This window comes from Zonotrichia albicollis, chromosome 16 (assembly GCF_047830755.1).
Source record: "Zonotrichia albicollis isolate bZonAlb1 chromosome 16, bZonAlb1.hap1, whole genome shotgun sequence".
NCBI lineage: Eukaryota > Metazoa > Chordata > Aves > Passeriformes > Passerellidae > Zonotrichia > Zonotrichia albicollis.
The window spans coordinates 15,506,561-15,529,504 of NC_133834.1; the positions used below are offsets into that span (position 1 = coordinate 15,506,561).

At 52.1% G+C, this 22,944-nt stretch overlaps 1 protein-coding gene across 2 annotated transcripts in view; it reads left to right on the forward strand.

Annotated features, from left to right (window-relative positions):
• Window positions 1-13,800: 13,800 nt before the first annotated feature.
• LOC102073378 (ankyrin repeat and fibronectin type-III domain-containing protein 1) overlaps window positions 13,801-22,944 on the forward strand; it is a 241,693-nt gene continuing 232,549 nt past the window's right edge. The window contains exons 1-2 of one of the 2 annotated variants that reach the window (XM_074553160.1): window positions 13,801-13,919; window positions 18,439-18,556. The gene's annotated coding sequence lies outside the window, so the exon portion shown is untranslated. Of the gene's footprint in view, window positions 13,920-13,997; window positions 14,139-18,438; window positions 18,557-22,944 lie in introns of those variants that run through there. The other variant, XM_074553158.1, reaches the window with a different exon arrangement.

Consider the following 22,944-nt stretch of genomic DNA (forward strand, 5'->3'; position numbering starts at 1 on the left):
CCTGGGCTCAGCAGGGCTGTTGGGGGTATCAGACACTCAGAAAATAGTTTAATCAACAAAGTCACCAGGTGCAATGCTGTGGGACCCTGGGAAGCACAGCAGCAGAACAAGAAGAGCTCATTTTTAGACAGCTGCTTCTCTATAATCATTAAATATCCTAAATCAGAAGGGACACACAAGGATCATGAGTCCAGCTCCTGTCCCTGCACAGACACCCCAACAATCCCACCCTGTGCCTGAGAATGGTGTCCAAGCACTCCTGGAGCTCTGGCAGCCTTGGGGCTGTGCCCATTCCCTGGGGAGCCTGGGCAGTGCCCAGCATCCTTTAGGGGAAGGAGCTTTTCCTAAAATCCACTCTAAACCTCCCCTGGCACAGCTCCAGCTTTCCCTCAGGTCCTGTCCCTGGTCACAGAGCAGACATCAGAGCTGGCCCTCGGGATGAAGCTGCAGGCCCTGCTGAGCTCTGCCCTCAAGTCTCCTTCAGGCTGAACAAACCAAGCGCCCTCTGCCCCTCCTCACACAGCTCTAGCTCCCTCAAGACCCTTCACCATCCTCGGGCCCCTCCTTTGCTCTCCAGTGACTTTGGATCCTCCCGATCCTGTGGTGCCCAAAGCTGTGCCCGGGGTGGGTGGATTCCTGCAGGCTGGGACCGGCCAGGAGATGGAGCCCTGGACTCCCGGAGCCTCCAGCATCACCTGCTGTCCCGGGGGAGCGCAGCCTGGGCCGTGACAGTGACACCTCTCCTCAGGCGCCTGCATGCTGTCGGCATTTAAGTATTAAAAACAACCAGAAAAGGGATCAGGCTGCTGTAATCCGGGAAGGTCACCCGAGGCATGAAGCCTGCTGGAGCAGCACTACTGACACGGCTGCCTTTTGCATCAAGTCTCTGTGGTTTGGCAGTGCTGAAAATGATCCCCAAAACCCAAGGATCTCTTTGAATCCTTGGAGATGAATCAAGTGTGTGCTCCTCCTGAGCCTCTGGCTTTATGCAGGCAGTAGAATTCCCCCCAACAGACAGGAAAGTTTTAATGCAGGCACTTTGCTGTTAAGCTGCACCTTGCTGGGAAGAAGGACAGATGAATATCTGCATGTTGGCTTAAAGTTTTAGGTGAAGCAAATGAGGATGGCTGCTGCCATCACCAAATCAGGAGGGGCAGCGTGGCAGGGAGGGCAAGGCTTTACCTCACACCTTCCAGCTGCAGCGAGCACTGGTTAAACCATGGGTTTAACCATGGCAGAGATGGGGTGAGGTGAGAATTGGCAGGTGGAGAGCAGTTATAAAACCTGACAGCTATAAAACCACTCCTCTACTGATGCTCAGGGCTCAAACGTGCAGACCCTGGACTCAGCTCAGCTGCTCCCACTCCCCTGCGCACCTCTATGGCGGGCTGCTGCTGCCTCACCTTCTGAGAGTCTTGCAACAGGGCAGCAGCTGGGGAAATCAGTTCCTGCCTTCTTTTGTGGGTGGTTGGGTTTCCAGTGGATCATTTGACAAAGGCAGTTGAGGAAAAGGTCCTGGGTGTGTGTATCACTCTTTTCACTGAGAGCATCTTGTGCTGGAGTGGGTAAATGCAGTGAAGAGCTGTATTCTGTTCATGTAGCAACAGGCCCTGCACCAGTGCAGGCACATCTGGCACAGCTGGCAGAGGAGACACTTGTGCCAGAGCCTGGATTTTGAGCTAGCAGAGTCTGAACTGTATTTCTGCTTCATGACTTGATTTGCTTGCTGGGAAAATGCTGGCTCAATCTGGCACCCATGCTAAGTAACATTTCAACTGGTGCAAAAATTTAGTTAAAAAAGACAGGTTAAAATAGTTGTGTGATGTGCAAGGGACTGTTGCTGGTACACAGCTCTGGCACCAGTTATTTTTGGGCCTGAAGTCCTGAGAATCTTGCACAGGTGAGATGTAATGGAAGTTAAAATGTCAGCACTCATTCACTGGTCAGGCTGACAGGTGCCAGGTGATATTCTGCAATCTGTACTTCTATTTTTCTGTGAGCCCAACTCTTAAACACCTGTCAGCTAATAAAAATAACTGTCCAGGCACTGGGATCTCCTGCTGGGTGCCTAAAGCTCTTTGAAAGCCTGCCCATAACCCATCAAGGTAGGATTCCCTGGGGTAAAATTCAAGTAGACATCACTTAGCAACAAGAAGAGAAAAAAATTAAACCAGGAGATAAACTTAATCACTAATACACTTCCCCACACTTTCTATATTTATATTATATTATATTATATTATATTATATTATATTATATTATATTATATTATTCCATGAGCTGTGCTCCTCCTGCGTGCTGCTCATGGGGATCAGTGCTCTTTGCTGAACTGACACAGGAAAATCCTCCCTAGGTACACGGGCATGTTGTGGCTTAAACCCAGCCAGCAACTCAGCCCCACACTACTCCCTCACCCCTTCCCAACGGGACAAGGGAGAGCATTGTAAAAGTGAGAAAAGTCATGGGTTGAGATAAAGACAGTTTAACAGGGAAAGCAAAGGCCATGCAAGAAAAGCAGAACCAGGAATTCATTCCCTGCTTCTCCTGGGCAGGCAGGTATTCAACCATCACCAGGGCAGCAGGAGACTGTCACAGGTAACAGTTCCTTGTGATAGGAAAGGTGTGTGCTAATGTCTTTACACACAGTTCCACGGGTGAGGGGATGGGTGTTAATGTCCTTAATGTCTCTACCAGCTTCAAGTGAGGCCTCAGGTTTTAGCTTTTATAGTTTTCAGATTCTGTGCTGCTTTAGTGTGCACTTCTGAGCTTCATATTAGAAGATAGTAAGCTCTCTTCACAGAGCAGGGAGACAAAACAATTCCTTCTCTAGATGGGGACCAAGGACAAATGATCCAAATCTCAAGCCCAAGAGCACAAACAACGTGGGCTGAAGAGAGAAAAATAAGAAGGACGGGACTGCATGGGCTAAAGCAGGAATTGGACAATTAACTCCAATAAGCAAATGGAGCAGAACTGTTCAAAGTGAGAGACCTCGTGCCCAGTCGTGTGTTTTGTGACCATTTTGATTCATCTTGGGTGCAGCCCTGGCTGGGCTCTTGTGCTGCCCAAGGTGGATCCATTGAGCCCTCCTAACAAATCCCTGCTTTATTCTTTAGCACTGTCCAGTCTCTGTTCTAGGGCAGCCTGCACAGGGCATCACCAGCAGCAGGTTTGTGACAGAGCCCAGACAGCTCTGACTCCTGAAACAGACAAGTGGGACTGCACGAGCTTCAGTTTCTGAGCTTTGGGGTAAAATGACAGGTTCAAGGGGGACATGTGCTGGGCTGTTCAGGAAGGCTGTGCCTTCCCAGTGCCTCAGCAATGGGGAAAGGAAGAGGGCAAGATGCTGGCTGGGAGTTTGGGGTAAAAGGAGGCTGTGCCCTCTGAAACCTCAGGAGAGAAACTCCCACAGGTGTGTGCCCTGGTGGACTCTCTGCCTTTATTTGAATAAAGTTTCAGGACTCCTCTGTCTCCTTTATGGACCCTGGCTTTTCATAGTGGGATTTTTCATAAAAGTCCAACCACTGACCCACCACCAAACCACATCCCCAGGTGCCAAATCTACATCTTTTTTGAACACCTCCTGGGCTGGTGACTCTATCACTGCCCTGGGCAGCCTGTGCCAGTGCCTGACTACCCTTACAGTGATTAAATTATTTTCTGATATCCAACCTAAACCTCACCTGGCAGAACCTGAGGTTGCTTCAGCTTCAGCTGGCTAGGTGAAAAATGCTGACAGCAGGGACGCTTTCACTGGGAAATAGTCTGTATCCTCACCCTTTTCCCGAATGTTACATTGGATCAGCCCTGTTTGAAACAAAACAGGGAGAGCAAAGGAAGTCTCCTGTGTATGAAACAATGGAACAGATTGTCAAGAAAATTAATCTAAAACCACCACAGATTTATGTCCAAAAAGGAGACACAGAAGCCCCGTAACTTTATTTGAAGAAAGGGAGAGGCTGCGGGGCATTCCCCTGGAGTCCCTCTAATTTTAGGAGGACACAGCCTCCTTTTTATCCTAATTTCCTGGCTGCATGTCCCTCTCTCTTTCCCCGTTGGCTGAGGTACTTGACAGGTACAGACTTTCTGAAACACCCAATACCTGAAACGCCTCATACCCCCTTCTCATGTATAACTCCCCACCGTGGTCTTTTCCTTGTTGTCGCTCAGTGGAATTTCTTAGGGATTTTATGGTTCTTCCCATTGTTTCTTTCATCTCTCAGTATTCAATTTGATTTATCAGCAGACCTGCAGTTTGTTTGTAAAGACAAATCTCTCATTCCATTTATCAATCAGTGAAATCCTTCCCATTGTTTCTTTTATCTCTCAGTATCTAGCTTTATTTACCAGCAGATCCACAGTTCGTTTGCAAAGACAAGTCCCTGATTCCTGTCAAGATTGTGCATATCCAAGTTGGAAAAGACTGCAGCTGAGGTGAGGAGATCCAAAAGGGAAGGGAATTCTTTCCAAAGGAGGTCTCCGTGTCCGGTTCGGAGCCCTCAGTGCGGGGCCGCCGCTGGGTTCGCTGTCCCGCGGCCCTCGGGCCCGGCGCTGCTGCTCGGGGCTGCCGCTGCCCCAGCGGGACCGGAGCTGCCGGGATGAGCCCTCTGCAGAGGCTCTGGTGCCGCTGCTGGAGCCGGGCAGGGTCGGAGGAGCCGCTGTCCCTCAGGAATTCCTGAGCACGGCTGAAGCCAAAGCCCCGGGCCGCGGTGCCGGCGATCCCTGCCCGGGCTGCGCTAACCCGGGCCGGCCCTCAGGGGATCCTGTCTGCCCGTGGGGGAAGGAGGTGAGGAACCCGGGTTTGGTGTTTCAGCAAGGAGAGCTGGGCTGTGCAGTGAGACCTGGGCACAGGGAAGGTTGTGAATCTGGACGTTTGGCCAGGCTGTTTGGAAAACATCTGCAGCAGTTCATCAGTAGCCCTTGTGAGCACCATGTGCAGGAGCGTTCTGTCTTCGCTGTCTTACTCTGCCAGTGCGGTTCTTTGGCTGCAGTAACAAGGGGGTCTTTCCTCCCTTGCTTCTGTGGAAAATGATGCATTTAACACCTGCAGGTCCCCATACAGCCAGGCCAGGAGTTTATAAACCACAGGGAAAGCAGCGGATTTATACCGCCCCTGGGGACTGAATGTGTTAAGGATCATCACATTAACACATCTTCAAAATCCTGAGCCCAGGCTGAGGTCTTAGTTCACACCAAATGAAAACCATGTCTCTTGGAGCTTTTGGACAAGGGAAGGGCTTTACCCAGTTTGCAGAGTCACCCATAGCACCGAGGTATTTATGGGGTTATTTTGCCCTTCAGGCTTCTCGCTACCTGATTTACAGTCTGGGAAAACGCAGTCAAATGGAAACCTGAGGGATCTTTCCTTTTTTTCTCTCTGGCCTTCTCACAGGACAGACTGTTGGAGATGGGGAGAAAAGGAGATGGGGTTCCTGTAGGACAAAGAATTGTCCCATCCACTGACCAGGGCTTCTCCTGCTGAGGCTTCATGCAAGGCCTTAAACAATCCTGGGACCAAGTGTGGCTGTGAGATTTGCCTGATGGTTTCGTGCTCTGAGCATTTGCACAGCACCATTAATTCCCTGGAAAGTGCAGTTTCTGGGAATGGGGGGTGAACTCTGGGCTCATCAGCACTGGAGGGTGTGGATACTGAAGTTTGCATGAGTTAAACAAAAAAAACCCCAAAGATATTAGCAAAACTCACAGGAAAAAAGAATGAAAAACAAACACCACCAGGAATGAAATGCAAAGAATAGCTCTGGGAAAGTTTGAGCCCTATGGAGGATGGAGAGAAACAAGGGCCAAAGACAAGTATTCTTTTATTTCCCTCAGAATTGCTAATAAAGCGTAGAACAAATGTATTTTCTTGCCTTCCATTATAATATTCCTGGATAAAAGCTAAAACACTGCTGGCTGCTTCTTGGAGAAAGTTCAAACATGGAGCATGCACACCTTGGAGACTCAAATATATTCACATCTATTCCCAAATGTTTGCCTTCTACCTGAAGAAAAGAACACCAAGACTTTAACTTTGACATGGCCTCGATTTTCCATCTCAGGACATTCTGGGCCAGCATTAAGGGTTGCTTGGGAGGTGTTTGTACAGGGGATGGGGCAGGGCACAGGTGGGTTCACCTGCCCACCACGCTGCCCCTGCCAGCTCTGCAGGCATCTCCCCATGGCCCCATGGCAGCAGCTGCTCAAGCTGGGCCTGCAGCAGGAGCTCCTGCTGGCTGTTCCACAGTACCAGCTGCCTGTGCTGCGTGAGCAGGCCCTGGTGGGACCATGCGTGGTCCTGGTGGAGGTGGTCCTGTGGTACAGAAAATTAAAACTGGTGAAAATCCAGAAGTTCGGAAAACCATGTGGTGCAAAGGCACAGGAGAGAACTGAGCTGGCAGTAGCTGTACAAATAAATCTGCTTCAGTGCTAACTGAAAAGGAGCAAAGACTGAGAAAGAAAAAGCTCTGGATGCTCCTGTATCCATGTAGAGAGATCCACAATCAGTGGCCACAGGGCCCTGCTGGTGGCAAAGGACCATAAGCTTTATGATTGCTTCTCCATGGCTTTATTGATTGCTTCTCCTTCCTGTCTTTTATTATTTTTCCAATTTAGTTAATAATTAGGAGTTAAATGAGAAGGAAATTGTCAGCTCTGAGTCTGGGGTGTGCTGACTGATGCTAGAAGAGATTGCAGTAATATATTTAGATTTTACTAAAGCACTTGACACTGTGTCTCAGTCTTCTGCACAAAACTGATTAAGTCAAATGATACCTGAAAGCTGATGATGGAGAAGACTGCATCAGGTGGAGGAAAGGTATCTAAATTTCTGCAGACATCACTGCCAGATTAAACTGATTAATCAATGCAGATTAGCATCATCTTTATCTTTACTGCTGGTCTCAGACAAGACCTTTCAGCTCCAGGCCATCACATCATCTATTGCTCAGGTAAGAGCATTTGATGAGCTCCTTCCTGTTCCCTGTGGGCAGCAATCAAGCTCAGAATTGAGCTTGTTTTTCTTTATTCACTTTCATCTTCCTCTTCTAGAATTCAAAAATTACTGCAGGTCTTCATGTGCTGGAAACCTCATTTTCATTGCTCCTGAACTTGATTTAAGGCCTGAGTTGGAGTTTCTCAGAGCATTTGAAATTCACTTACAAATTCAGCTGTTCATTTTGTGTCTCTCTGAGGGCATTCAGCCAAAACTGTGTAAAAGTCTTTCATATACAGCAATCTTGATATGCAAACACATGCATGTTGTCTCTGGGAGGGCTTCTGATTTCTGCTTGTATCTCACACTCAGTTTCTACCTCACATGTCTGTTCATCCTTTCCTGCGCTAGTGATGTTTGTACTAACATCACCTTCCACTTCTCATCCTTATGGAGAATGTCAATGCTATCAGACAGGTCTAGATCTCAGAATTTTACAGGGAAAAAAATCCTCATCCGTTCTTGGTGCCATAGAAATAAAAATTCCTTTCTTGTATCAGCATTTTAATGCCTCATCTGTGGAAAAAATATTAGTGGTGGGCACCTAGATCATCTAGGAAGGGTCATTGCTTCCATAGCATGTCATCTGCCCCAAGCAGGAGCTCTCCCTCTCTTGGGCAGCTCCACACTCTGATAACATCTCCATGAGTGCTTGAGTTTCTGTCTGACCCAGAAACAGAAACTCAGCCTTCAGCAGAGGTGGTTGTTGGTTCCCAGCAGGGAGACAGATCAGCCCGCAGAGGAAAAAGAAAAAGTTGCTTCAATTCTTCTCTGTGTTTTGAAGCAAGGACTGATTATGAGCAATCAGTACCTATGGCTTTTATAAATCAGTTTTTTTTAAGATAGGCCAGTCACGGAGACCCTCTTCCACAACCTCCTAATTTCCCCAGGCAGTTTGTCCTGCCTAACACTCTGGAAAACCACAGCAACTTTGAAGAGGTTTTGTTTCCATCATAATAAATCAGATAACTCCTTCCAGAAGGCACCACGGAATCTGCATCACACCTATCTGTGAAAATACAAGGTGAGTTCCCTGTGAATTGGGGTTTTATCTTGATTAGGGCTGAACCCAACTTTGGCCTGAATGAGGAAGGGTCTGGTCCAGCTCCTGTAAGCTGAGGGGAGTGCAAGTACTTTATCATGCAATCACAGGATGATTTAGTCTGGAAGGGACCTTAAATTTGATCTTGTTCCAGCCCTGTTCCATGGGCAGGGATGCCACTCACTAGATCAGGGACCAGGAAGGTGTTTTTCCACTTTTGTTTTCAGTTTTTATCTCCAATTTGAGCTGTCAAAGTTGTTCTGTGGTTCCCTCACTGGAAGGGCTGAGTGACCAAGCCTCCATTCAGATTCAAAGCTCCAGATAAGGAGCTGATTGTGACTGGGGTGGTGTGCTTTGGAGGGGACATGTTCCCCTGACAGTGAAATCACCTGGCCAAAGGCTCTGCTCTACTGCAAGCTGGAGTAGAGTGTGGACACAGTGGGAGAGATACTGGGAATGAAGAATTTTCCTGTGTCAGGTAAATTAAGCTTTAGTGGGGGCTGAAGGCAGGAGGGGCTGACCAAGGCCATGGCTCTTTTCCCGAAGCAGAGCAGATGCACACAGTGCTGCTTTCAGGTGCCTGTGATTTTCTCCAGCAGCTCCCTCTCCCTGACAGGCATGGCAGGTGTCAGTGCTGTGCTCAGAATTTTGTTGCACAGGCTGTGGTTGGGCACAGTTTGGTTAAATGTCCCTGTCAGTGTATTCTAGACCTCAGCTGGCTGAAGAGTTAAACAGGAGATGGGAGGTGAAATGGGAGTCTGGAAAGTGGGGATTAAGGCCCTCTGTGCTGCTGGGGGCAGGAGTAAACTCCAGGAGTTAATGGCTTGGACATAACCAGGTAATCTGTGTCCTGGAGTTCGTGGTCAAAGAGCTGCTTTGACCTGCTTGTATTGAAGATTGAAAAGGATTCAGCAGCTCTCATTTCTTTCATTTCCCTTCCACTGAGGCAGGAATCTCCCAAGCCACTATAAGGATTGTCTGCTTTCTTGGAGCAGACTCTCCACTTTGCTGCTGATGGCATCAGACCCCTCCATCCCCACCAGATGTGCAGAGCCCTCTGCAAGAGGGGCAGCAGGAGAACCCTGAGCTGCTCACAGAGGGATGGTCCCACAGCCCTGAGAGCCCTCCTGGGGCAGATCCATCACCCTGCACACCCCAGGGATTGAGCCTGCTTGAAGGAAGCCAAAGCCCTTCTCCTGCCTGGGGGGGAGGGACACCACGCTGAGCTGTGCTGTGTCTGCACAGCGCATCATGAGACACCACAACACTCTGGAGCTGTCAGATGGCATTTTTAATCAACCCAAACTTGACTTTTTAGAAATTGTAGTTAATTATGCTCTCCAACCAGAAAGCACAGGGCTTTGATCAGTGCTTCTCAAAGCAAGTATGATCCAGTGCTGCATCTCATGTCAGCTCATTAGCAGCTACCTTCATTATAAATCCTGCTCGTTAGCTGGGTCTGAACTGGAAGCCTGTGAATTAAGAGAGGAGTTAGACGAGGTTTTGTAGCTGGGTCTCAAACCATAGACAACATAAATATAAACATGGTTTACGCTTTATAGACACATAAACATAAACATAGTTGATAGGAAGAAGTCCTTCCTATAAACTGTAGGAAAGGTGCAGTCACTGATGAGCAGAAGATAAGGCCCAGCAGCTGACCCAGAAGTGAAGCAGGGGTGTTAAACAGGGGATTTGTCAATGTCTCATCTGCAGCCCCAGGCCAGGGTAACCAATACCATGTTTGAAGCAGGATTGATAAACAGGAGTGCACCTGCACAGGTTCCTTGGAGCTGCAGTGCCTGGTGAGGGTTTGGCCTCAGGGTGCAGTGCCAGGGTTGGTGGTGTTGTTGGTGTTGTTGGTGGTGTTGGTGTTGGCAGCCTCACTCACCACACAGACAGGGATTTGAAGCACAGCTGGTCTCTTGACCCTGAAAAGCAGCTCACTCCAGAAGACTTGTCCATGAGGCTGCCCTGCCATCCTGGAATCATTGCTCCTCATAAGCTTGTAGAGGACTGGAAAGTGAGAGATGTTCAGGGTTAATTATAGTTCATTTTTCAGGTACCCCACTGTTCCATGGCAGATTTAGAGCTGCCTGGAAGGAGGTTAAGAGCCACTTTGTCCAACTCTGGAGAATCAATCTAAAATAGAAATAGTGTGATGAGAGAGTGTTGTGGAGGCTTGTAAAATTGAGACACATTATATATTCAAACAAGATTTATTTTATACATCAGTTAAACCAGATTAACTGGTTTTATTAAACCAATTCAATAAATTAAGCCAATTGAGCTGCACCAGGATTCAAATAGAGATTCATGATGTCCAGTGGAATTGGTTCTACTCGAATGACTTCAGATTTCTTAAGGTTTAGAAGAGTAACTCAGAATGAGCTGGGTTACCCCAGTGAGGGTCCCCAATCTCATGGAGTTATCTGAGACAGCAGCCTCACACATGGAAGGATCCCAGGGCTGCTCTGGGGGGGGTTGGCTCACCTGAGCCCCAACACCTCCATCCCAATGATGATGATTTGTGCTCAGACAGCCACGTGAGCCCTCCCTGGGTTTGACATCCCCCACAGCCACCCCCAGGCATGGTGGGGTTCAGCCTGCACAGCAGAAGGGAAGGGAAGGGCACCCAGCCATGACTGGCCAGGCTGGGGGCAGTGGCAGCCACTGACTGCAGGGACCAGGATGCTCATGACACCATGTCAGCCCTTTGCAGCAGCCTTTGCTCCCTGCAAGGGCAGAGTGGTGAATCACAGGATCATGGAATGGTTTGGGTTGGAAGAGACCTGAAAGTTCATCCCATCCCTCCCCTGCCATGGCAGGGACACCTCCCACTGTCCCAGGTCACTCCAAGCCCTGCCCAGCCTGGCCTTGGGCACTGCCAGGGATCCAGGGGCAGCCACAGCTGCTCTGGGCACCCTGTGCCAGGGCCTGCCCACCCTCACAGGGAACAATTCCTAATTCCCTATATCCCATCTAATCCTGCCCCCTATCATTCCCCCTTGTCCTGGCACTGCAGGGCCTTGTCCAAAGTCCCTGTCCAGCTCCCTTGGAGCCCCTTTAGGCAATAAAAGGGGCTTTAAGGTCTCCTGGAACCTTCTCTTCTCCAGGCTGAACAGCCCAGATCTCAGCCTGGCTTTGTAGTTGAGGGTCACCAGCCCTCAAAGCATCTCTGTGCTCCTATTAAATAGGAATATTCATTGAGTAGGAATATTTGATGTAATCAAGAACCAATGAAGCTGAAAAGCCCATTGGCATTCCTTGTTTCCTTTCACTTATCTTGAGACCTGCATTGTTTGGCCTTCAGGAAATGCACATTCTGGACCTCCAGACTGGGCATTTTGGGGTGCCCAGCACCATTTCCCTCATGGCATCCTCCTCCCCATGGTCTGCAGCATCAGGAGTGCCTGGGGCAGGGTCCCTGTGGAGGAGCAGCTCCTGCACTTTGCTCTAGGGGAGCACAGCACTTCCCTAGGGCTGTGAAATGCCCCAGAAAAGCCTCTCAGCCCCCTCCTCTTTACCCCTGTGACCATTAATTGTGTGTGGGTGGGCACCTGCCCTCTGTGCAGGCTGAGCCTCCCCAGCCCCTGCAAGGAGCCACTTCCACCCCCAGCTCTCTCTTGGTGCTGAAGCTTTGCATCAAGGTGCTCTTGACTGACAGGGAAAGCATTTTTCCTTCCTAAACCAAAACATGCCTCAAGCATTTTAGCTTGGGAGCTCAGTGTATGCCACAGGTCCTCTGCCAGACACAGGCCTTTCATAAGATTTTTCTTCTGTCTAACCACACACAGAAAATGCATTTGCCATTCTTAGCAGACCATTTCACTGTGGTGTCTCTTTCTTCATCCCACAGCATATTTTCCCCTGATTAACCCATGTGTTTTACTCTCTGTGCTTATGTTTTGGCAAACGTGAAGAAAGAAGGTGAAGAAATGCTGTTTTCAGGGACAGACTGATGAGGCCCAGGTACTCCCAGTACCAAGCTTAATGCTAACACAGGGTTTCACAGATGCTCCTTGGGCTGCCCATCAGCACATTTATCTCCACTGTAAATCCCAGAAGCCTTAACCTCCAAATGGTGCTAATGAGAGGCAGTCACATAAACCTTGGGCTGGCACCAGAGGCTGCTGATAAGAATCACCACAGTGTGTGTGTTCTTAGAATTTTTTAACTGAAATGAAATTCTCTGTGGCTCTGCAGCTTGGCAGGTGGATGTGCACAAAATACCAATGGAAAGAACATGGAAACACAGGCAGTTCCCTGCCTGAATTTAACAGAGATATATATGGTGTGTTCTGGAGTTAACACAGGGGGATATTATGTCCATAACCTCCCGTGGTGTCCAGCCCACCCTGCACTGCCCACGCAGCTGGACATCACTGAGAAAACCCTACCTAGCCCCAGAGAAGGGACAAAACCAATTTTTGGGCTGGCTGATGACCCTGCACAAAGAAGTCCTGCCTCTGCCTCCATCTGCATCTCTGTGCACAGGTCTGGGGCAACACAGCAGGAACAAGAGAAAAACCTGCAGCTGTTGTTCTGCACTGCAGCACGGAGCTCAGGGCACTGGGGGTGGCAGGGTCTGACATTGGGGCAGGTGATGGAGCTGAGCCCCACGACACTGGCACAGGGATGTGTGCCATACCCATGACACTGGGACACAGGGATGTGTGCCATCCCCACAACACTGGCACAAGGGGATGTGTGCCATCTCATGACACTGGCACACAGGGATGTGTGCCATCCCCATGACACTGGCACATGGGGATGTGTGCCATCCCCATGACACTGGGACACGGGTATATATGCCATGCCCACGACACTGGCACAGGGATGTGTGCCATGCCCACGACACTGGGACACAGGGATGTGTGCCATCCCCATGACTCTGGCACACGGGGATTTGTGCCATCCCCACGACACTGGGACACAGGGATGTGTGCCATCCCCACGACACTGGCATGCGGAGATGCGTGCCATGCCCATGACACTGGCATACAGGGATGTGTGCCATCCCCATGACACTGGCACACGGGTATATATGCCATGCCCACGACACTGGGACACAGGGATGTGTGCCATGCCCATGACACTGGCACCCCAGCACACAGGGGTGTACAAAGGCACTTTCCCAAAGCCATCGGAGCTGTGTGCACTCCCTGCCCTCAGTGCATTTGGTGGTGTGCCAGGCTGGGCTGGGGCTGCAGGCGGGCTGGAGCCGCAGGCAGCCGGCACAGGGGAGCAGGGGCTGCAGGCTCCAGCTGGGAAGCACTCCCGGCTCCAGCTGCAGCACCAGTGGAACGCAGGACAAGCGGCGGAGGGGAAATGAAATGATCTGCAGGGAGGGAGGCAGCACGGGCAGCAGCAGCCACTCTCAGAGAGGAGTTGTAGTGATGGCAAAGCGCTGTGAGTCCTTGATCCTCCGGTTTCTCTTAGGGCAGCAGGAATCCCCGAGCCATCAAAGTGCGGGTGTGGCTCCCTGCTTTGCTGCGAGGGGACCTCACCCGTGAGCTCCGGGAGCAGTGCGTGTGTCCTGCCTGCAGCCCGCAGCAGCCTGCCGCTGTTCACACGCACTGAGAGTTTGCACGGTTTAAAATTAACATCCAGCCTGGGACGGCATTCACTTTCTCCAGGCATCCTGCTCTAGCAGATGTCTCAGAGTCTGAGGTTAGAAGCACTTAAGAGCTAAGAAAAGCCCCAGGACGATGTGCAGCGGGAGGGGCTCTGTGCCCGAGCCCAGCGCGGTTCGGAGCAGCTCCAGCAGCCTCGGGGGGCTCTGCTGCTCCCTGCGCTCTTTCCCAGCGCTCCGATCAGCGATTTCAAACCGGTGTGGTTAAACTCGGCAGCGAACCGCGCCGGAGCAGCGCGTTCCGTGCCGCGGTAAGCGCCGCTGTCCCCGCGGGGCGGAACCCCCGGGACACCAACGGGCTCGGCCCGGGCAGCTCCATCCCGGGGCGGGGCGGGCTGGGCCGGGCCGGGCTCCGGGGCCGCCCCCAGCGCCGCTTCCTCCCCTCTCCGGCCGAGCCCGGTGCCCTCCGTGCCGGGCGGGCGCTCCGGTCCGGCTGCGCCGCGGGACGGGCCCGAGGGACGGCGGAGCGAGTGAGCGGCTTCTCCCTTCTCCCTTCTTCCCTCCTCCCCTCTTCCCTCCTCTCTTCCTTTGCTCGTGGTGCCCCCGCCTCGCCCGCGGCTGTCGGGAGCGCAGGGCTCTGCTGCAGGAGCCCGGGAGTTGCAAAACATCTCCTGGCTTTGCAGCGCGTTTGAATTTTTTTTTCCCTTCCCTTTTCCCTCTTACACTTGGAGTAGCTAATTGGGTAGGAAAACACGAACTGCAGGGGTGGGATTACTTCATGCTCTTGCAATGCTGTTTTGCTGTTCGATTTCAGTGAATAGAGGCTGCCTGGCGGGGCTGCCCTGGAGCGCTGCTCCGCCGCCAGCGCCTTTTTCTTTAGCAGGTTTTCGCTTTAAACGATTTCCGTGTCTCTGTTGCTGCCTTGGTTTTGGAGGATATTTGCCCTTTTGGACCGCACTAATCCCGGTCCATGGTGTGTGCCCAGAGGCTTCCTCGTCTGGCAGGTTCATTCCTGCACCATTTCTCCTTCAGTTTCAAGGTTTCCGTAGAATATGTGATTTTCAGGGAAGTGCCGATGCTGGCAGCGGGCTGTTTACTCCCAGCCTGCTGGCTGCTGTCCTGGCTCCTGCAGCCATGGATTGTCACTGTGTGGAGCAGCCTCGGTTTTTCTCCTCTGTTGGCGGAAGTTGGATTTCCTCAGGTTTGTCTGAGAATGGGGGAACAGGGAAATTTCTCGTGCAGGTGACATTGAAATTCAGCCAACCAAACCAGCAGAAATTGCTTCCCTGAGAATCCAGTATGTGCAGATGTGCTCCCTGAGCAGTTTGTTCTTCAATACGAGCAACAAGTTGTGTGTGTTTTATAGAAATCAATACAGAGCAGGCAAGTGCTGGGCATTGATTCCTGAGGCCTGGAGTCAGCAGGATGCTTCAACACAAGGATGAGCAAGCTGGAGTTGGTCCTTGGGTTGGCTGGGTGCATGTTTACACCAGTGAAACATCTGCAAGTGAAGGACCAGTTTGTGTTAGTGTCATGCTCAGCTTTCTGTTTATTCCCCTCCAAAACGGGATGGTGCAGTGTGGTGCTCAGGAACTTGCTTTTCCTTGTTGCTTTCTTCCTAAGGGCACTGTTTTTGCTCTCAACTGGAAATTCCAGCAGTGAAATGAGGACGGGGCAATTTATCTTCCTTCTTTATCGTAAATATTTTACCTCTAAAATGGTAACCTCAAAAATATTTAAACCCAGGGAAATTTGCTTTGTGCTTCTTAAGCCTGGGCTGTCTCCAATGGTATCATGCTCTGGGGTTGGCTGTTCTGCTTTATTTCCCTGAATTAATTTTATTGTGGCACTGAGAACTCCCATGAGGTCCCTGGAAATTATCCTGCATTTTGAGAAGTTCAGAACTTGCTGAATAATGGTGTTTTCTTCCCTGAAATAGAGGTGGGAAATTTCCTATCCCAGCCTGTCCCTGGGTACATGAAAGTGGACTTTTACAGCGTTCACCTCAGCAAAGCTGGGCTTCATTGATAAATCTTTTTTATTTCTTGTTATAGTTGGATTAATTAATTAGATGAGTTGAGATCTTCCTGCTCCCCTTCTTCTAAGTGAAAAATCACATCTGTTTTTATGCTGACAACAGTTGTTTAAATGATTGCCAGCCCAGGAACCTGCAGTCCATTCCTGTTTGATCCTGGAGCTGTGTCAGTCTCAGATGGCCTTTCCCAGTGCAGGGAAGGCAATGCCATTGCTGAGGCTGTTCCCCAGAGAGGCAGAGCCCTGCAGAGGAATTGATGTCTCCTGGGTGTCTCCTTCTGGGGAACAGCCTCACTGGGATGGGGCATCTCCATCCTTGTGCAGTACCAGCAGCTACCCCAGCTTTCTCCCCTGACCCCTGCTGTGATGTTCATGGGCAGCTTGGGGTGCTCACCTGGAAGAGAACTCCGTGCCAACGTCCTGTGTGCTCCTCCAGGGTGCTGAGAACAGTGGTCAGGGAAGGGTCAGATGTTCTCTCCAGCACGAGGTCATTATGGCAATGGGAATGCCAATTACCTCCCACGAGTCGTAACTCAAGAGCAAACACTCGTCTTGTCATCTCTGAGGTAAGAGGGCACATGATCACCATCTGCACAGAGCTCAGCTGCAGAAATCCCCATCCCTGCCCTCCCTGTGCAGCAGTGCTGGCATTGGGAATGGCACAGGAGCAGAGCAGAGCCTGTGTCTGGAGTGCCTGGGGAGCCCAGGCTGTGTCTGGAGGCAGAGCTGCAGAGGATGGCACTGGTGGGGAGCTGAGCCAGTGCAGCCTGGTGCCCTGTGTGTCCTGCTCCTGGCTCTGGGAGCTGGCAGGGACAGGGGGCAGCCCTGGGGCACTGCTGGCAGGGCCTGGCTGCCCTCAGGTGCAGCTGCTCCCTGTGGGGCTGCTTCTGTCCCAAAAGGAGAAATGTGTGTTGGCAGCTTTGCCAGCACCAGGATGGCAGCGAGGGCCAGAGCTGTGCTCAGCTTGGCCTGGAGTTTCTGCTGCTGCATCCTCTCCAGGCTGGGCTGGCACTCCCCTCCCAGCTTGCTTCAGGTGTTTCCCAGCTCTGAAGCTGAGATGTTAAATGACATCTTTGTGCTGAGCTGTGGCAGGTGAGGGATGCTGTGTCCTGCTGAGGCTCTGTGGAGTGTCACAGGCTGTTTGCTGCAGCCCTAAGGCAGGAAGGGACAAGTGCCAACCCCTGTGGCTCCTGGCCCTGCATTCCTGTATTCAGTGCCTGTCCTGCTCAGCTGCAGGAGTCTCTCCCTCACCTGTGAGACGCTTGGCCTGTGTCTCACTGGGCCAGAATGAGAGCATGGGGACCAAATCCTGCCTTGGCTGGCACTGCTTGGTGTTTTTGGGGATGCTTTGGTCTGAGGAATGACCACAGAGCTGGAGGATGGACCCAGCAGGGGAACAGCAGTGCCATTTCAGTGGCTCTGAATTATCCTGGGCAGAGTTATGGCTGGGCTGGATGCTGATGCTCAGGTGGAATGAGTTTCTGTGGTCTCTGCTCCCCTTCAGCTGCTGGGTGGGAGAGGATCTGGTGTGGCTCAGCCCCTCAGGCTCCCTTGCTCCTCTCCCTTCTGGAAGGAAGTGTTGGCAGTGTCTGGGAGCTCTGCTGCCACCCCAGTGCCTCCACACCTTGTGTTTGCACCCCTGCTCTGCTCAGCCACACATTGTCCCTAAGGACAAAGGGACAGATGTTGCTGGCTGGGATCCCCTCATGGGGACCTCTCTCCAATGAAAGCCAATGCAAGAGCACAGGTACTTGCTCTTTTTTTCCTTTGGGAGTGAGGGTCCTCTCTGCTGAGACCTGCACAAGCAGGGGAGGTTGTACCACCAAAAGCCTGCTTGGGTCCCCTCCAGAGCAGTGGCTGCGGTTTGGTGGCTGTGGTGGCACTGGCGCTGGCGCTGGCAGCCCTGGCCAGGCAGGGCTGGCACAGCTGGCTCTAGGTGGAGTGTTTGCACCGGGGAGCCCAGGCTGGCAGCGGCTTTAATAGGAAGTTACTTTTTGTGATAAATTGATGGCTTCATTTTTTGACCTTTCAAAGCTTTTCATGCATTAGCTACATGTAGGAAATGTAATTTTCCATGCTGAGAAACCAGCTCTGAAGCAGAATGACTGATGTGATTTTTTTTTTTGGATGTCTGGCAGACCAAATTTAGTGTGAAACAAGGCTCAGGTCCTGGGCTGAGCTCCTCTGCCTCAGAGATTTGGTGCCTGCATGGCAGGGAGTTAAAAAGGGAAGCAGGGAGAATTTGGTAGAATTGTTTTCTTTTGATGGCTTGGAAGCTCCTGGAGAGACACCAGAGTACAAGGGCTTCCAGACTTACACAGGGATTTCAGTGACTTAAAAGTGACCTGAAGGGAAAAAAGAGATGCTAAAATGAGGGAGGCTGAGATCTGCTTGGTGTTCTGCAGGGCTGCTGTGAGGCTGTTCCCACTGGTGCTGGCAAGGGGGTCTGATCCTGCTGTGCTGAGCACGTTCTGGCAGCTCCAGTGCTGCTCTGCCTGCATTGAGGCAGCTGCCTCTGGGCTGCCATTTCTCCCCTTGCTGTTCCTCCACCTTGCCAGGGATGTAGTGCTGGGTTGTCCCTGTTCTGGGTGCTTTGGGATTAGCATTTGTAAGCCTTCTTCCAAAAGAGAGGCAGAAACCTACTTGTCTCAAGAACTTGCCCCTTTCCCCATGGCTGTAGAACGTTCAGGTGAATGTTCCTTGTGTGCCTGCACGTCACCCTGGTGCCAGTATCCAGCCTGGTTCTGGGTGTGTGTAACCAGTCTAACACCCAGCTTTGGTTGTATTTCTTTACAGGAGGCACCTGGGGACATCACTTGGAGGTGCTCTGTGCTCATGTCTGCAGCACAGAGTTGGCAGAGGGTGACTTTGCCTCTCAGAGCATCGTGAGTGACACTGTGAGAGCCTGCAAGTGGTAAGAGTGGGGCAGGGCAGCTGCCTATCCTGCTTTTAGTGTTTCATGGAGTGCTGAGAATGTGTGAGCTGCATAAGAAGCCCAGGAGTCCCTGGGATGTGAGCTCAGGTGAAGCTCCCCCTGCCATACAGTGCTGGCTCAGTGGGAACAGAGTGGTTGCTCTCTGGCTGTGATTGATCTCCTTAGATCGAATCTTTGCTGTTTTGCTGCACAAACATCCCTTTCTAACAGTGCAGAGGGGTAAGTGGGCTAATCCTTTCTTCAAATGCATTTAACCCGTGTGTGAGCCTTGGCTGGGAACTGTAAAGCAATGGCCACAAACCCCTCACCTGTCAGCAGGTGCAGGCAGCACTGCTGGTGCAGCCCTGCAAGGCCAGGGGGGTTCAGCTGCCGAGCTCCAGACAGGCCTGTGGGGACCTCAAAGAGCATCATCTCCTTTTGTGCCGGGCTTTTCCTTATCTTTGAGATGTGGAGAAGTGATTTCCCAGCCCTCCTCCAAAGCAGAGCTGTAAGATCTTGTTAATTAGTGATTAGTGATTAGCAAGTGCCCTGAGGCTTTTGGCTGCAGGGCAGGGGGAAGGCAGGCTGGGTGATGGGATGTTATGGGCAGAACTATCTTGAGGTTTTGTTGTCCCTGCTGCTCCAAGTGTAGGGGAAATCTCGGCTTGGCCTTGGGGTGGGAGCTGTGTGGTGCCTGGGCTGCTGACTCTGTGACAGGGGTGGGTTAAATCAGGCCCTGACTGCAGGTGATTCTGAGCGAGAGGTGTTTCAGCCCTCCCCATCTGCCTCCTGCTGCCCGCTGGGATCCCAGCCCCTCCTGGAGCAGCAGGATCCCTGTCCCAGCCCTCAGGGCATCGGGCAGGGGCTGAACCTGGCAGATCCCAGCTTCTCTTGTCGGGCATGAGGAGAGATGCCCTTGCTGGGGCAGCTTGCTCTGAAGCTGGTACATGCTCAACGTCCCTGGCGTGTCTGTAAGTGCACAAAGGATGAAGGGGAAAGCAGAATTTGCAAAGGTGGCTCTTCATGGAGTTCTTGGGAAGGATCCTTGTTGGTGTGCCTTGTGCAGGACATCAGACTGGCTGGAGGGCAGCTGGAGCTCTGTGTAATGGCTAATGCCTTGTAGGAGGGGAGCTGTGAGAGCTTTAAGGAGCTGCTGGTCAGCTCCACACGCAGGGAGGTTAATAACTGTGCTGTGCAATGTGTCTCATGGTGAGTGTGGATGCCCAGAGTTGTTCTCCTCCTTCACAAGGATGAGATGAGAGGTGCAGGTTTGTGATGCAGGAGGAGCAAAGCTGCTGTGCAGGTCTGGCTGGGATGCAGCAGCTTTGAAGAGGCAGGGAGGGCAGGGCTGCCCCCACACCGGCCCTGCTCCTCGGGCTGTTGTTCCTGGCTGCAGGGTGATGTTCTCCAAGCTCTCAATCCAGATTGCTTCCCAGCGAGCAGCCTCTGGATATGCGGGTGTTGGCTTGGGTCTCCTCCTATGCAAATGAGTTTATAGGAATGCACTAAGCTCCTTTACAAAACAGCTTGAGCACTAATGAAAGACATCGCTGTGTAAGGGAGAAATGTTGTTAGCCCATTACTACCATCGTTAGCGAGGTCACAGCATTGCCTTGCAACAAAATTAGTTTGTTTTGCTCTAATCAGTTTTAGTAGCTAGAGTGCTCAATAATTACTCATGTCCTTGTGAAAGGGATGGGACAGCATGACTGGAGCTGCTGGCAGTCTGCTCTGACTCTGAAATGAATTGTGCAGATGATTTTTGAGAGGGCATCTTTCCAGCTGCACAGTGCCCCTGGAGTGCTGCTGGCAGAGCCCAGCTTCAGCCAGGAAAGTCATGGTCCATGGCATGGCTCCTGTGGGAAGAGTGGCTGCAGGGGATTCAGAGAGGCTTTAGCAGCAGGAACATCTTTGGACTCTGCTGTTGTCTTCATGTTTATGATCCTATTTGACTTACAGCATGTAAATGTCTCTCTGAGCTATTCTTTTCTCTAGTCTATGTAAATTTTCAAGACCCTAGGAGCTCTCAAACACAGCTGCTCTGTAAACCAGAAGATTCGCTCCTGGGTATTTGCACCTCTAGAATATTCTCTTCATTTTTTGTTTTGCGTTTCCTGATGTCATTGGTGTGTTCCTGAACAGACAGCCTGTGGCCACCAGGGTGGGTGGCCAGGGTGCTGAGAGCCCCTGCAGTGGTGGTGCCCTGGCTCAGGAGCAATGGCTGTCAGCAGGCCATGCCTTCCCTTGCAGGTGGGATGGTTCTGCACGTGGCTTTGCATGTGCAGCTGCTGCCCAGCATTACAGAGCTGTGCTGGTGGAGACCCTCAGCTGTGCTGATGGAGACCCTCTCCTGTGCCTCCTTCAGGGTGGGCTGTGCCACCCCAGGACCTGCTGTGCCCTCGGTCTCTCTCCAGTCCTGTACCTGTGAGCTGAGTCTGAGTGCAGCTTCTGATCCAAAATCAGGCTGAGCTCAGCCATCCCAGCCATGCTGCAGGTGAAAGGTTCTTTGGTTCCTCTCCAGCCTCTGCCTGGCAGCTCCCTGGGGGTGCAGGGACAGCAGAGCTGCAGCATCACAGGGCTGGAGCAGGGGATGGCTCTTTCTGGCACCGTGGCCTCCTCTGCTTGTGCTGTCCCTTGTCCCTGATGGGTCCTTGCAGGAACCTGGGTCAGCTCACAGTGCCACAGCTCAGCAGCTTCTTTCAAATGGTTCATTCCTGCTAAAGGACAAGTTGATGCTGGAGCCCCCAGCTTTCCCTCCCCTTAATCCCCTTGCTGACTTCAGGGAAAATGGTGTTAATCTTTGCTACACTTTCCATTTCCTTCCTGGTATTTCCTTGTGGCTCAGCCCAGCTGTGTTTTCTGCCCTGAAGCTGAGGGAGCTCTGCTGGGCAGGGGCTCTCTGGAGGGGTGCCAGGAGTGCTGGAGCTGGGCAGTCTGAGGGGATGGATCTCTGCACCTCAGGGTTTGCCTGGCCATGGCCAGCCCAGTGTCACTGTCAGGAATTCACAGGGGCCTGCTGGGGCTGCTGCTCCATCAGTGTCCCCACACGTGTGGGGCTGCAGCCAAGGCTGCTCAAGCCTTCACATCCCTGAGCAGTCCTTCCTCATGGGCAGTGAGGCCCAGCAGGTGTCTCTTTGTGCTGTCCCCTCTCTCCTGTGTCAGGGAGCTGTCACCAGTGCTCCCAGGTGCCACCTGAGTCCCACTGTGCTGTTCCTCCAGCACACATTTGGGTGAGGATCAGAATCTGCCAACACAGGACCTCTGCCATTTGCCAGAATGTCTCACCTGTGTCCTGAGCAGGTGGCCTATTGACACCCCCACAATGTCACCTGTGTTCATCTGTCCCCCACCCCTAAGCTCTCCTCAGGCACAGCCCCATGGGCCCTGAGCAGCTCTTCCCTGCTGACCCACAGAGCCCACGTGGGTTCCATCCATGGCAGCACCTGGTCACTGGGCTGTCCCAGGGTGTGCAGCCCCAATCCAGCCCTGTCCCCAGCCCAGCCCTGTCCCCAGCCCAGCCCTGTCCCCAGCCCTGTCCCCAGCCCCGTCCCCAACCCTGTCCCCAACCCTGTCCCCAACCCTGTCCCCAGCCCTGTCCCCAGCCCCAGCCCAGCCCCAGGCACCACCCAGTGCCGTGCACCAGCTGCACCGCGGGCCTCTCTCTTAATCTGTTTTGAATTTCCCACATTTTAATTCCATTGAATGCCTTAATTCCTCTGTGATGGAACAAGGAGAGCTCTGTCCAGAAAGGCTCTGTTAGAGATGTGTATTTTGGCAATTCTAAAAATACACCTCGCTCGCCCAGGCTGGTGCAGGGTAGCCATGGCAACGTGGCTCCAGGAGCAGGGTTAAAAACAATTGCACCAATTAAGGGAGAAATGGAGCTGTTCAAACTTATCAAACCTAAAAATTTAGAAAATATGAAGTCACAAGCACCATGTGTGATGCTGATGTTTTGGGTTGATTCACACTGTGCCCCTTCTGCTCTTAAGGAGCATCCCAAGTGCTGATGGAGTTGGGGATGCTCAGTCTGGAGAGGAGAAGCTCCAGGGACACCTCAGAGCCCCTGCCAGGGCCTGAAGGGGCTCCAGGAGAGCTGCAGAGGGACTGGGGACAAGGGATGGAGGGACAGGACACAGGGAATGGCTCCCACTGCCAGAGGGCAGGGATGGATGGGATATTGGGAATTGTTCCCTGTGAGGGTGGGCAGGCCCTGGCACAGGGTGCCCACCCTGGATCCCTGGCAGTGCCCAAGGCCAGGCTGGGCAGGGCTGGGAGCAGCCTGGGACAGTGGGAGGTGTCCCTGCCATGGCAGGGGTGGGATGGGATGGTCCTAAAGGTCCCTTCCCACCATTCCATGGCTCTGTGAGGGACAGCAGCCTGCCTGA